This window comes from Mustela nigripes, chromosome 6 (genome assembly GCF_022355385.1).
Source record: "Mustela nigripes isolate SB6536 chromosome 6, MUSNIG.SB6536, whole genome shotgun sequence".
NCBI lineage: Eukaryota > Metazoa > Chordata > Mammalia > Carnivora > Mustelidae > Mustela > Mustela nigripes.
Window position 1 is genome coordinate 26,855,747 of NC_081562.1, and position 14,312 is coordinate 26,870,058.

Consider the following 14,312-nt stretch of genomic DNA (forward strand, 5'->3'; position numbering starts at 1 on the left):
ACCACAAACCTTGGAATAGAAAAGGTCTCAGATTTTTTTTTTTCTTATTATAGTTGTTCATGGAGGTCTCTTGGTTCTGAAATGTCTTAAAGTGGCGGAAATTATACCTTGGTGCCAAGCAGTAGTTATTGACTTTTTAATTTTTTATTTATAATTTTTCTTTCTAACCTTTTTAGTCTCAAATCCATTTCATAGTAATATATAATTTCATGAACCCTCTCAGAAGTTAAAAAAATCATTGTATTATTTTTACAAAGTAAGTGGAAAATGTAATTTTAAGCTAAAAAAATCAATTTTAGAGATATAGGATTAAAGGTTTTATTGAAGTGTATTTTAATATGTTCTGTAATATTTATAATAGATATAAAGACAGATTTTATCTTTACTTAACAAATGACAGATGCGATTTAATTTTCTCTAAATAAATTATATAAAGAAGTATCACTTGACAAATGAATACAAAAATAGCATATCTTGTTTGCTTTGGAGACCAGATGTATATTAAAATGTAGATTGAGATTTGACTGTGCGCAATCACCAGCAATAATAGAATTCAGTCTGATGGTTGGAATTCTTACATTTTGTGTGCTTAAAAAAATAAAATCATCCCTTTACGGTAGTCCCTCCTTAACCACAGACTTCCTTTATGTGGTTTCAGTTACCTGTGGTCCAGGAAGCAGATGATCGTCTTTCTCACGTATTGTCAGAAGGTCAGTAGTAGCTTAACACTGTGTCACCATGCTTATGTCATTCCCTTCCTTTCATCCCATCATGTAGGCATTTTATCATCTTGTATCATCTCAAGAACAAGGGTAAGTATAGTACAATAAGGTATTTTTCAGGAAAGAGAGGGATCACATTCATATAACTTTATTATAGTATATTGTTCTAGCCATTCTATTTTATTATTAGTTATTGTCGTTAATCTTGTACTGTACCTAATTCATAAAACAGACTTCATGATAGGTATAGATGTATAGGAAGAAACATTGCACACACAGGGTACTGCCCATGGTTTCGGGCATACACGGTGCGTCTTGAACATATTCCTTGTGGATAAGGGCAGTGGGGGCACTAATTCGATTATATGATTGAGTTCTGTTTCGATAAGAAGAGATAGAGGGAGGGCTCTGGGCCCTCATTAAAGGGCAAATACATGTCCAATTGCACCACGGTTGAGAAAGTGGAATTTGGAGTCAGACATTCTGAGTTAGAGACTGACTGCCGTTTACCAGGTTGAGAACTTTGGGAAGTTACTTAAACTCTCTGAATCTTACTTTCCTTCCCTACTGCCTGGGGCTGTTGTGAGGATTAAATGAATTCACGTATGCAGGGAGCTTAGAATACTTTTTGGTTTATGAGAAAGTCTCAATAAGTGTTTATTTAAGTTGTATTTATTATGTTAATGTTCATTAATTCAAATGCTTAATTTCCACCTGGATGTTCCACTCAACATATCTAAAGTCAAACTTATCAGTTTCCCTTCCACATTTGTTCTTCATGCACTTTCTATAAAAATCAATGCTGCTGTCAAGCACCTTATCACCTAAAAGCCCATGATTTAAGTTTTCTTCTACTTAACTCTCCTCATCTAACCCTTTGCCAAAGGCTCTTGTAGCTCTGATTTCTCCAAGTCATTTGCTCTTCTCCCATTCTAGGACCATTGCCTATTTTGGCTAGCCTTTCTGTCTCATTTCTTGCTCCCCCTACATTAATTTTCCATATAGCATAGCACCCAGTTACAACTTAAGGCTGAGTAAAGTTCTGTCCCACTGGTGATTCTCTACTACCTACAAGGTAAACCCAGGTTTTGAGCATAGAATGAATATGAGGTCTTCTGTGATCTGTTTCTGCTTACTTCTCATTCATTCATTCAACAAATATTTCCTGAGCACTTACTACATATTAACCGAAAACCTTGCCTTGCCTGCCAGACACTTTTGTTGAACACCATGCTTCTTGAAATTTCTTGAACTCATATGGTGTTTCTTATCTCTCTGGGATGGCTCACAAGTTATTTTCCACTTGGAATGCCCTTTCTCAAAGTCACTGAGTGTCTGAGCCAAGGCTCAGATTCGTGTTTCCTGGCTCTTCGCCCAGTTTTTTCTGCCTGCACACCACAGTTTAGGACCAAACATGTGTCCTGCATCAACCATAAGGTGGGGAGTAACCTCTCAATAAATATTTCATTAAGCAATGGATGCTATGATAATAACCAGACCAATTCTTAGGGCATTTTTTACTTATGGAAGTTCTTTTTTTTTTTTTTTTTTTAAGATTTTATTCATTTTATTTGTCAGAAAGAGAAAGAGCACAAACAGGGGGAGCAGCACGCAGAAGGAGAAGGACCCTGGGATCATGACCTGAGCCACCCAGGCGTCCCAACTTACGGAAGTTCTTATGGAAGTTATCATATATCACATTCTCACCTCTCTTCCTCTTAGAAGGTCCTTGGAGATTATATGGTCTTTATTGTACAATGTAGGAGGAGAGATGCCATGTCCCATATTGATCTAATAAATAGGTCTGGACAAGGGGGCTAAGGTACCTGATGTATCCTCTGGTCTTCAACACATATTTGACTGAGACTGGAGAAGCATAAGAATAAGCTTCTGGGTGATCAGCTCCTACTTTCTCTCTCTTGAGACTACCATGGGCCCTCTAGCTTGGGCAATCATTCATATATTTACTGATACAATCAGCAAATCTTCATTCGTGTCCATTTTGAATGAACATTCAAAAAAGTCCATTCTCCAGAACTACCATCATTCTCCAGATGCTACAGTTTCCTGGTCTGTGAACTCTTTTTTCTTCCCCTGGAGATTTCACTGTAGGGTGTGGATTATCTGCTTCTTTCTCCTGGTCGGGTCCTTGTCTGACTGTGATGTCTGACCACCTCTCATTGTTCTATCCCTGCACTCCTGACTCTTCATCCTTCAGACTAATTTGCAGATCTAGAAAGGCTTTTTAACTTCCCTTCCTCTTGATCCTTCCTTAGGTGAGTATAGGAATTTCTATAGCAGTATAAGAACTTTCATTCCAAAGGTGAATATAGGAACCTTCAAGGACTGAGAACCTAGGCACAGACAGTGTGTGTTTGAGAGCTGATGGTGGTATAGGCATTAGAGTAGAATTTAAGGGCTTTGCTTAGAAGTTAATTTGACCAAATCTTAAGTTAGAACATGCTAAAACTGCTGAGAGAAACAGGAAGGAAAACATGGCATAAAACAAATTCCATAACCATTTAAAAAATCCCTTAAGGATTAGTTTTGATATGAGACTAGGAAAACAAACAAACAAATCAGTCCTGGGTTTAAGAAGAATGTATCATGTGTGCCATCCAGGTGCTCTGCAAAGACTTTGCTTAAGAAATACAGTGCCTGATGTAAGAGGCAATGGATTTAAATATTTAAATTTGCAGAGCATTTTTTTTTTCTACGAATAATTATTCTATTGTCTCTTGTCTCATCTCCAAAAGCCACCTGTGACAGTAAGAGTGAAGTTGAAAGTACAAGAAGATTCATTATTTCAATTCTTTTGTTTCTGAAAATGATCATTTTACAGCTGGATTTCCCTTAGTTCATAGAGGAAAAGAGATTCTAAGAAAAGCTTTGAGCTGTTTTGGCTTTCCCTACAAAGCTGTCCTCGCTGGAGTTGAAAAACGATAGCACTGGTTTCTGGTCTGGCATTGATAGATGCCCTATCTGTATCATTTGCTCTCGTTCTCTTCCTGTCTTTCCCTGATTTTTCTTCCTCTTGCCTTCCCTGTTTTTATTCCTTCTCCAAGGCCTAGGTTTTGCCCCTAGCTGTCATGGCATCACTCAAATGGGAGGTAGCACGGACATGAATATAAACTCTCTTCTCAGTCTGTCTAAGGTTGCTGTAGCCCCAGCCCACATCCTCTCTGCCTCCCTGGCCCATCTTCCTGGTATCTTGGGGCCCTAGCCTTTGTCTACTGGGCTGACTCAGCCTTTCTCAACTTCAGTCATTTCCAAATCCTCTCGACCATTTTGAGATATCTAACTAGTGTCCATCCTGTCAGTTCCTTCATAGTTTTAATTTGATTTATTTAAAAATTAAAACTTATTTTTAGAAAGGAAATTTAATTTATCACGATCAGAAAACCACCGTCACTATTCAAAGCCCATTGGTGATGGTATGAGGAGGTGGAGTCTTGGGGAAGCGGTTTGGTAGTGAGAGCAGAGTTGTCATGAATGCGATTAATGCTGAAGAGAGCTCCCTTGTCCTCCACCACCTTGTCAGGATCTATGAAAAAGTCTGCAACTTGGAAGAGGGCTCTCACCGGACCATGCAGGCCCCCTGATCTCAGAATTCTAGCCTCCAATACTGGGGGAGGTAAATTTATGTTGTTTATAAGTTAGCCAGTCTGTGATATTTTGTTACAGCAGCCTGAATAGACTTAACACAATAACCTTAATGATGAATACAATAAAAGCAAAATAATAAGTGTTCATTTGTGTGCATTTAAAGTTGATTTCTTTAAAAAATTTTTATTTATTTACTTTAGAGAGAGAGAGAGGAAGCAGGGGAAGGTTGGAAGGAGAGGGTAAGAATCTCAGACTCCCCAGTGAGCACAGAGCCTGATGTGGGGCTTGATCTCACAACTCTGAGATCACAACCTGAGCTGAAATCAAGAGTCAGATATTCAACTGACTGAACCACCCAGGCACTCCCTATTGTGTGCATTTAAAATAACCTGTGTTTAAGTGCTGCCTTTTGGAAAATTTCCTGTGAGGATCGTCAGGTTTCCTCCTAGATCACTGAAGGTGGGTCCAAGATGGCATTCTCTCACCCCTGCAAGGACCTTGGGTTCTATGTTCACTCTCTAAATAACTTTGGCCAAGCTATTGTTTTCTGGGAGATTTCTACATTTCAAAGCTAGAAGAACAATGGTCACCTCTTAGATTATTTATTAGGACCAAATGAGACATCTGTAGGGCCTACCACATGCCTAAGAATAGGAAGCACTTTTTGAGGAGGAAAACTTTTCCTTTACCTTTCAAGATTCTTCTGGCTGGTCTAAGAATCAAATCGACATGTAACAGATTAATAGGGGAAAATAAAATGTAATTACATACATATGGGGAGTCCACATAAACATGAAATTCTAAAGACAGGCAAAATGAGGTATATATGTATCTCAACTAAGGAGAAGGAGGTATGGGTCTAGGACTTTAAAGGGAAGGACAGTAATTCATGGGAAGGGTAAAAAAAAAAAGAGTAAATGTTTGGTAAACCAACATTTGCTGGGCCATACAGAAGGAATGGGACATAGAGAAGACTTTGATCAAATAGGCCTTGCTAGGTTCTTCCTTGTCTACCATGCCAGTTCATTTTATACTATCATTATCTATGATCATAACTCTCTCCATGAAGCCGATCCTCTATCTAAATTCTTTTAGGCAGTTAGGAGAAAGGTCACAGTTTCTTCTTGTGTCTTTTGGACTTTGATTGTTTTCAGCTCAAAATAATCCCCTTGCCAAAGGGGATTATTTGTCCTAACCTCTACACACTCAAGAAATGTTCATTGCTTTACCTATTGCTCTTACTGGGGCAATGAATGAAATTTGAACGGTAGGCCCTCTTGCCTTTGTATTTGACAATGTGCTCAACTGGGTGATTTGCTAAACTTAGAATAGCCATCCGCCCTCCCCCTTTTATTGACTTTCCTAGAGTGACACATTTGCCAGTGGTAGAACTAGGGGTCAAATTTATGAGTCCAAAATCTATGTTCTTAATAGTTGAGATGCACTGATTTTTCTTTAAATCAAGCAACTTTACATACAATAAAATTTAGTCATTTAAACATATGTTTGATAAGTTTTGACCAGTTTGTATGCCCTTGTAGTTACCAACACAATTTAGATTTCCTCCCTAGAAGTTCCCTTGTGTCCCTTTCTTGTCAGTTCCCTTTTGCTGCACCTCGAAGTTTCTGTCCCGTTATTGACGATACTCCTTTTCCCTGCTGAGTAGTAATGTCCACACAGTGGGACAAGTTTTTCTTACCCTTTGCCTGTTAATGGACGTTTGTTTTTGCAGTATCTCAGTCCTGTCCATTTCTCTCCATCTCTGCTAATCACTGAGGAATGAGCATCTCTTGCCCGAGCTTCTGTTGATGCCCCAGCCTCCTTCATAGCCCCTCCCACTGATTCTCCACTCTGTAGGGAGAGTGATTTTCAGAGAGGCAAATCTGATCAGGAATCACCAACTGACTCTAAAATTCTTCACCCTAGGATAGAGATCAAAATCTGTATTTTGGCTGGCAACATCCTGCATGGCCCGAGGAGGACCACCTGTCCTTCCTACCTGTACCACCTGTCTCACGATTGCTTTGCCCAGTGGCTCATTGCCCTCTGGATATCTTTGATCTTCTCTAGATTCCTCTCATGTCCCATGCTGCTCTCTATTCACAAAAACTCAAGGCTTCTGCAGTGCAGTTTCCTTCATCTGAAACTTTCTTTCTGTTTCCCAAACCCTCCTGGTAGCTCTCTGATCTCCCCATCGGTGCCTACTACTGTCCTTTCAACCTTCACCCAAATCTTTTTTCTTCAGGAAAGGGTTTTTAACCCACCTGGCTGGGTCCATTCAGTGGTCTTCTCAAAGGATGGTATTTCTTTTTTCCCTCCAGGGAACTTTCTCAGTTTGTACTTTACCCTTCTCTGGTGGGGTTGCAGTAAATGATTAGTGTCTGTTTCACATTGCTCAGAGATCTGGGCTGGCAGAGTCTGTATCTTTTTTACATCCTGTTGACTCACAGTGCATTGCTCAGTGCTTGGTACGTAATAGACACCCAGTAAATAGAAGTTAAATGAGTCAATGAAAGAACTGACCCTTAGATCTGTCTGGGTACCCATGAAAGCATCTACCTGCCACACGGGGAGGTAAAACTCTTGCTGACCTATGAGAAGAAGGCGTAAGAAAGGCATTACATTTGGGGAGGATTTATTTTGTGCTAGGCAATTATTTAATGCTAGTATTTTGGAAAAATAGGGGTGTACCTGCCTATATGCTTTGAACTTTGGAAAGGAAATTGCTTTCTAAGAAAGCTAAATTGTGAAACAGACATAAAAAGAGGCAGATTACTTGAAAGGATGGGAATAGCTTCTAGGCCCCAAGGCTTTGACTCTAACAGGCTTGAAGTTGTTCTCAGAGATGAAGGAAGGATGAGTCCTTCAGAAAGGGGATTAATTAGCCTGAGAGGAAGGATAAACTAAATTATGTCTGGGAGGGGAGATCTGCAAAGCAAAGGACTGGACCCATCAAGCCCTATTATGAACTCATCAGTTCTGAGTACACCGGAGACGGCACAATCCGTCTTCTTACTGGTTCTGTGTTCATCAAGTAGCCTTCTAATTATAATCCAGTTTCCATGTGGATTGTTCACAGCGAGTGAATACAGCCATAAGCTGATCTAATCTCAGATCTGCTTGGTGTGTTATATATCCTTGTAATTCATCATTTGGCATTCTGGTTTTGTGCGTGGGTTTTGGTGATAAGCTTGGTTAAGGGGAATTTGTCCCAAAGAGATGGCTGTGTTCTCTTTTCAGTGTCAAGTAACTGAGGCTGTCTAACTAGTAGAGGCCAGGATCTGGAGAGTGGAGAATTCACCCTGAAAGTGCCCTGCTGTTGGGGGGTTGCAGGGGGTCAGTTTGGGTTGCCCATTTTATAGATCAGTACACTAATTGCTGCTGGAAAGGTGCCTTAGTATAATAGTTAATGCAGAATGTAGATCTCCATTCAGTCTGCATAATTTATTGATGTGCTTTGGATTTATGATCAGGAATGCAAAAGGAAGGGTAAGATAATAATTGACAGCTACTTAAATGTTTTGTATTAGAAATCTACACTTGGAATTCATCGTGTTCAGTTTAGACAAAGCACAATTTCGAATAACCAGAGAGTTGTTTTCACAGTTACCTCTTTGTTGTAGGATGAAAAATAGCTATCATGTATCAATTATTTACAAAGGCCAAATATTACAGGTTCATTTGTTAGGTATCAATCATCGTATCTTCAGCAAATAGACTTTCTGTGTCTCAGTTCCCCAAGTGTTAAGTGGGAGTAACAATAGCAAACGTTGATTGTCTGCTTTGTGCCAAACACACACTGTTTTCTGTGCTTAACCTAAGTATTGGCTCACCAATTCTCATAAGCAGTCCAGGAGCTAGATGCCATTGTATGAAGATTCTCCAGAAGAGCAGCTTGTCCAGGAACACATAGCTAGTAAATGGAAGTTTTGAAAGAACCGAGCAGTGTAGCTCAGAACCCATCCTTCACTTCACTACATCACAGAATTAAATGAGTTAATACACTTACAACACCTTGACCAGGGTCTGGTTCCCTTTAAGCTTCATTAACTGTTCGCTATTTTTATTATCAGTTTGTTTTTATTGCCGAAGTCTGTGTGCTAGGAAAAATGAACCAGGGATTGAAGCCTTTTGTATCCAAGCTCCCTGCCCCTCGCCTTTTCTATGATCTTTGCTGCTGTGCATGTTTCCCTACGGAGAACCAAAAATCAAAAGACACTTCGGTTTGAATTACTCTATTTGAAACTGCCTGTACAACAAAAATCATGCATTTAAAAACCCGGGATATTTTCTTGATTCTGCCTTACCCCTATTATTCTGAGCCTTTCCTCTTTATTCCCTGGGCACTTCTGGAATTGCTTCACTGCCTTTAACCGTATGAAAAGCCAACCGTCCATAGGGACTGCATATTTTGAATCTTGTGACAGCCTTGCCCAAATCTTAAGGACATTTATACATGGTACTTTTATTGTTAATATCTAAGAAAATGGAAAAGTTCAGTCTGTTAGGAAGGCAAGATTTATAAGACTATTTATAGTGCTGGGAATCATATTCATGGCTAGTCAGAACTCAGGTTATAAGATCAGGGTAGATGCTTTTATTATTATTTCCTTGCTCCAAAAGCCAGAGAGAGGAATACGATGCTTGAGCTTGTAGCTGACACCTAAGATGGTTTGTATCTATAATAACAAGCCAGCCACGGAATTGAATTTTTTCCAAAGGCATTATCATCCTGAGCTCTTTAAAGTATAAACTATTTTTCATGGAAAATAGGATTAGGACTGAAAACCAGTTTGGAAACCGGTTTCTCATTTTGTTGACCAAATATGTGAAGGCTTTCTGTGGATGACACAAAATGATTTTCAGTAGCATTGGAAATATATTGGACCAGAACCCGGCTTTTCCAATAGTAATAATATTTTCTTTTTTCTTAATCAGTTAATCAGCTGGCCATCTGATTAGTAGCTGTTCAGCTTGTTTTAGTCTTGGTACCTCTGCAATATTATTCTCTGACATAGAAGGTTATGTTTTTCCAGGAAAAGGTATAAGTGAATTATTCTGACATTAATGAGGCATTTCTTTTTTTCTTTCTAAAGATTTTCTATTTATTTATTTGGCAGACAGAGATCACAAGTAGGCAGAGAGGCAGGCAGGGGCGGGGGGGAAACAGGCTCCCGCTAAGCAGAGAGTCCGATGCGGAGCTCGATCCCAGAACCCTAGGATTATGACCCAAGCCAGAGGCAGAGGCTTTAACCCACTGAGCCACCCAGGCGCCCCTAATGAGGCATTTCTGAGGGATATTAATCTCACTATATACATGTGGGTCATGTGAACTTTTGGGGGCATTTTTGGGTGGTTTCTTGGGGGTTTCTAACAGTTCAGAATTAAATAATCTTGGCCTTGGTTTGGACTTGAGTATCTAGAAATTCACTGTTAAAAACCACTAATGAGAGTGAAAAATTCAATAAGAAACCATATCTTAAGGACCATGGCTTGAAAGAGCAGACAGTGGTTATAGACACTGTCTTCCGTTCACTAATTGCTATCAACTTTATATTTGAAATACAATCAATGTGTCTGCTTCCCCTCTATGATGCTGTCAGTAATTCAGTGTGTAGAATAATGGACAGTTTTGTTTCAACACTTAAACAAAGTGAGGGAAACACCCCCCTTTGTCCTTTGGCCAACAAATGCTCTGTGGCCTCTTTCATTTGCTCTCCGTAGATTATTTCAGTCTCTAGATTCCAAAGCAAACACAGATTTGAGAATGAGAGCCAGGTGGGACGAATCAGGCAATGATTTAAAACTTTCCATGGGCTGTAGAGTGCTGTATAAAGGCTTCATTTATTTATTTTAAAAATTTCACAGGAAGAACTGTTATCACAGATTCATGATAAAAGGATAAAAGAATGGAAAGAGCTATGAATTGTGATTCAGGAGTGCGCGTGTGTGTGTGTGTGGTTTATTGGAGAGGAAAGAGTGTGGGTTCAGGATCGGGTTTGAGTCCTGGTGACATCACTCATTAGCTGTGTGGACTCAGGGAAGAAACTTGATCAGTCTGGACCTTGATTCTCATCTGTTAAATATTCACACTGCACATTTTTAAAAAGTGAGATTTAAACCAACTAATGAATATAAAAGAGCCACAGTGATGCCGAGAATCTACAATATTGGATATTGTATATCCAATACATATTGGATAATGTAATTATTGTGAATATAATAACTGATATATATATATATAAAATATACAATATATTATATATAATATAATAGTGAATGTAACACCCTTGTAGAATGACACACGAATGTCGTGTTAAGATGTCGTCGACACCTCTGCTGGAATCATAGACTGTTTAAAAGTCTTAGATTTCTGAAAAATGGTCCCCAAAATGAAACCATAATGTATAGAAGATAATCATGCTTTGATATTTCTGGCCAATGTAGAAGTACAAATTCTGTAAATGAGATATATTGTACATACAGAAAAACATATAGATCTGAAATGAACAAATCAGACAAATTTGTGGGTTTTGACAAATGTAACCATTGCCAAATCAAAATATAGGCTGCTTCTCTTACCTGGAGAGTTCCTGTGTGTCCCTTTCTGGTCAATACCTGCTTTTTGCAGAGGTAGTCGTGCTTCTGTTTTCTATCACTACAGATTAGTTCTGCCTGTTCTAAATGTTCTGTAGAATATACTCTTGTTTCATTTGAGGTGATGATTTTGACAGGGCAGTTTACTAGTTTTCTCCTTTTTATTGCTAAGTATTATCCCATTATGTGCAGATGTCATACTTTTTCCTTTCTCTTACTGGTGGACATTTGGTTCCGTCACTTACAGTTTCGGTCTATTGTGGATCGCTCTGCCTTAAACATTCTTGTGCAAGTCTTTTGCTGACAAGTGTTTTCATCTCTCTTGGATAAATGCTGGTTTCCCACCAGCAACTTTTGAGACTTGGGGTTACTCCACACCTTCATCAACACTTGTTATTGTCAGTCTTTCTAATTCTAATCATTTTGGAAACAGAAATCTCTGCCACCTGATTTGGGTCAAGTGATTTATAGCAGTTATTCTTAATCTGAATGTCTTGAGACAATATTGGGACTGGATTGGTTTTGAAGTTTCATGAGAAACTTATTACAAAACAGTATAAAGTTTAAGCACTCAAGCTTATGAATAGTTTTGTTTATACTTTGAAGGGGATTCAATGTCACCTCCAAAATAATGTGACTCCCAGTTATGGATACCATGATATTTATTTTTTCTGAAGGTGATAAAAGAGATCTAGTTAATGCTATAGAAATTCCATGTTATTGACTCTTAACTGTGTTTGAATCCATAGCAAGTGGAAGTTCTCAGTGCACTTCTAATACCTGTAGCAATTATGAATTACTGAAAGATAGGATGAGAAACTTGGGCCAGCAAGTAAAACATATTCACAACCTAATAAGACAGTGGGTGGTCTATGTTCAGGGAGCTTTATTTGCCTGTCCATTCATCCATCTGTCTATTCATTCAAAAAATATTTATTGAGCATTTAACTTATTCTGGTTACTGGGCTAGGGTCTATGAATATAAGAATGGCAAAAATGCAAAGAAGTGTTCCAGTCTAGTGGGGTTAACTGACACATACATAGATGATTACACAGTAGTTGATTATCTCCTAAAACAAAGGTCAAGATTACAAGTTTAACATTATGATTTTACAGACATCACAAGAGAACCCAAGGGTAAACTAGTGACCATATTTATTTGTTCAACAACATTATTGAGCTCCCATTAGGTGTCAGGAGACTTTGTTGGTCACCAAAGGACAAAAGGAGAAAATAATTTCTGCCCAATGGGTATTTATTTATTTATTCTTAAGATTTTACTTACTTATTTGTCAGAGAGATTGAGAGAGAGTGAACACACAAGTAGTGGGGAGGGGCAGGCAGAGGGAGAAGCAGGCTCTCTGCTGAGCAAGGGCTGGAAGTGGAACTTGATCTAGGACCCTGGGATCATGACCTGAGCTGAAGGCAGATACCTAATCAACTGAGCCACCCAGGCGTCCCTGTCCAGTGGGTTTTAAATGCTAGCATACTCAAGAAAAGAAGGGAGTGCTTGTTTCCTGATGTGGTAGATAAGGAGTGGCTAGGAATCTAAATATTTAACAGGAATTCCAGAATATTTTGATGTCTCTGGCATGGGAGCAACACTTTGAGACACATCCTAGCCTATTGGTGAAGAAAGACAAATATTTACTTATATGATCTCATGAATGAGCAATAATGGAAACATACAGGAGGACGGTAAATCGGTTCCCACCCTTAGGAAAACTAAATCTCTTGTCATTATTGTGTATGTCTAAAGGTGATTGAGTAACATTAGCAGTGTGTTTACATCATAATCATCAACAGGTAATTTGTGCCCTGCTGAATTCAGACTCAAGATGGCAACATCACTATTACCTGAATTTCTGGTCTGCCCTACAAATATTGGACTGCCAGATCCCATAATTGTGTGAGATTGTTCCTTAAAATAAATCTATATATATATTTTTAAAAAAATCACCCAGCAACGCTGATTCTGCTTTCTATGACAACACTTGGCTAGAGCATTTATGTTCCAGTTTCCCTACCTGGTACAGGTGCTCATTTCTCTAATATGTTTGAACTCTATAGGCATTTGGGGTACTGACATAGATGGCATAAGATGAAGTCTTTTTGGTATTTAAGGGGCTGGGTCAGATTAACATGGGAAAGAATATGGTGTCTGTCTTCTACTCCCTACCCTCACCTTGCCTCTATGTATTTAAAACTAAAAACAGTATCAAACCCTGCACAAGTGTAGGTCAGTTCAATGAAGTTCAGATTTTTTTTTTTTTTTTTTTTTCCACTCAAGGTAACTTCCTGGGTACTTTTTGGGAAATAGTGATTTCTTTCCAGAGTGACTTTGTGGACATTACTACTTTGCTGGTGTTGCACTATTGACGTGGTTGGTCTCTGGGGACACTGATGCATTTCGCTTCACCCAGGTCTCCCTGGACTCCCTCTGGAGTATAGACCCAACCCTAGCCTATATGACTGCAGCTTGGATAATCCCTATCTCTTTTGAGCCCTTCTCTTCTCAGGCCCCAGAACCTGTCCGCCTTGTCCTCTGCCCCTCTAGACCCAGGTTATGGCTGTAGAAATAAGTACAGGTCTCGTGGGCAGAGGGAGCCAAGGCTAATGCTGGGGAGCCGAGCCCAGTGGCTTTGCATGTGGAAGTTGGCAGTGACTCTGGTTAAGAGAGTGTCCCAAGAAAGCTTTGAATTTGTGTCATACCTGAGGCTAGAGCCTCTGTATGTATTATTATCTTACCAAATCTTCATTATTAATCCTGTTCTCGGGATGAGGAAGTTGATGCTGATGATTTCTCAGGAAGTGGCAGAGTCTGGCTTTTGAACCCAGGTTTGTGTGATTAATTTTGGTGCTTCATTTGGGGGATAGAACTTGGGCAGTCACTTTTGCTCTGTGGAGACTGAGCAGATCACAGGGAAAACTGCATGTTTAGCAAGTAAGTTGCCCCTTCTCACTTAGGGCGGTGATGTTAGGAACATGAGTCGTTTGGACTGTGATAAGGAAGAGGACGTTTAAGGGCAACAGGTAAGATCTCAGGGCTCTTCTTTACTGCTCAGTTCAGAAAAGAACTCAGTTGAGTTCTTTTCTAAGAAGTATTATCAAATGAGGTCTCCGTTCTCTTTTGTTTCGACCTGATTCTTGTGGCTAGAAGCAAAAACACACAATTCTCTTGTTCTTGTTTCAACATGAAATGACATGCTTAAAACTGTGAGCTACAGGAAAGCAGACCCCAAGACCAAATCTGATCGTTGTTAGCATGTGAGTCTGTGTGGATCCCATTATTTTACCTGGATGAATCCTGAAGGAGTTGATTTTCCACTTGTGATAGACACAGGACCCCAAAAGGAGACTTCCTGTTCTAGGGAGGAAAAACAAAAG

General features: G+C 39.3%; 1 long non-coding RNA gene across 5 annotated transcripts in view; it reads left to right on the forward strand.

Annotated features, from left to right (window-relative positions):
- Positions 1-14,312, forward strand: part of LOC132019365 (uncharacterized) — a 209,840-nt gene that overhangs the window by 77,795 nt on the left and 117,733 nt on the right. For 4 of the 5 annotated variants that reach the window (XR_009404745.1, XR_009404742.1, XR_009404744.1 and 1 more), the window contains exon 2: positions 659-710. The exons of the other annotated variant lie outside the window; for it this stretch is intronic. This is a non-coding gene — a long non-coding RNA (uncharacterized LOC132019365). The remainder of the gene's footprint in view (positions 1-658; positions 711-14,312) is intronic. 5 annotated transcript variants of the gene reach the window in all.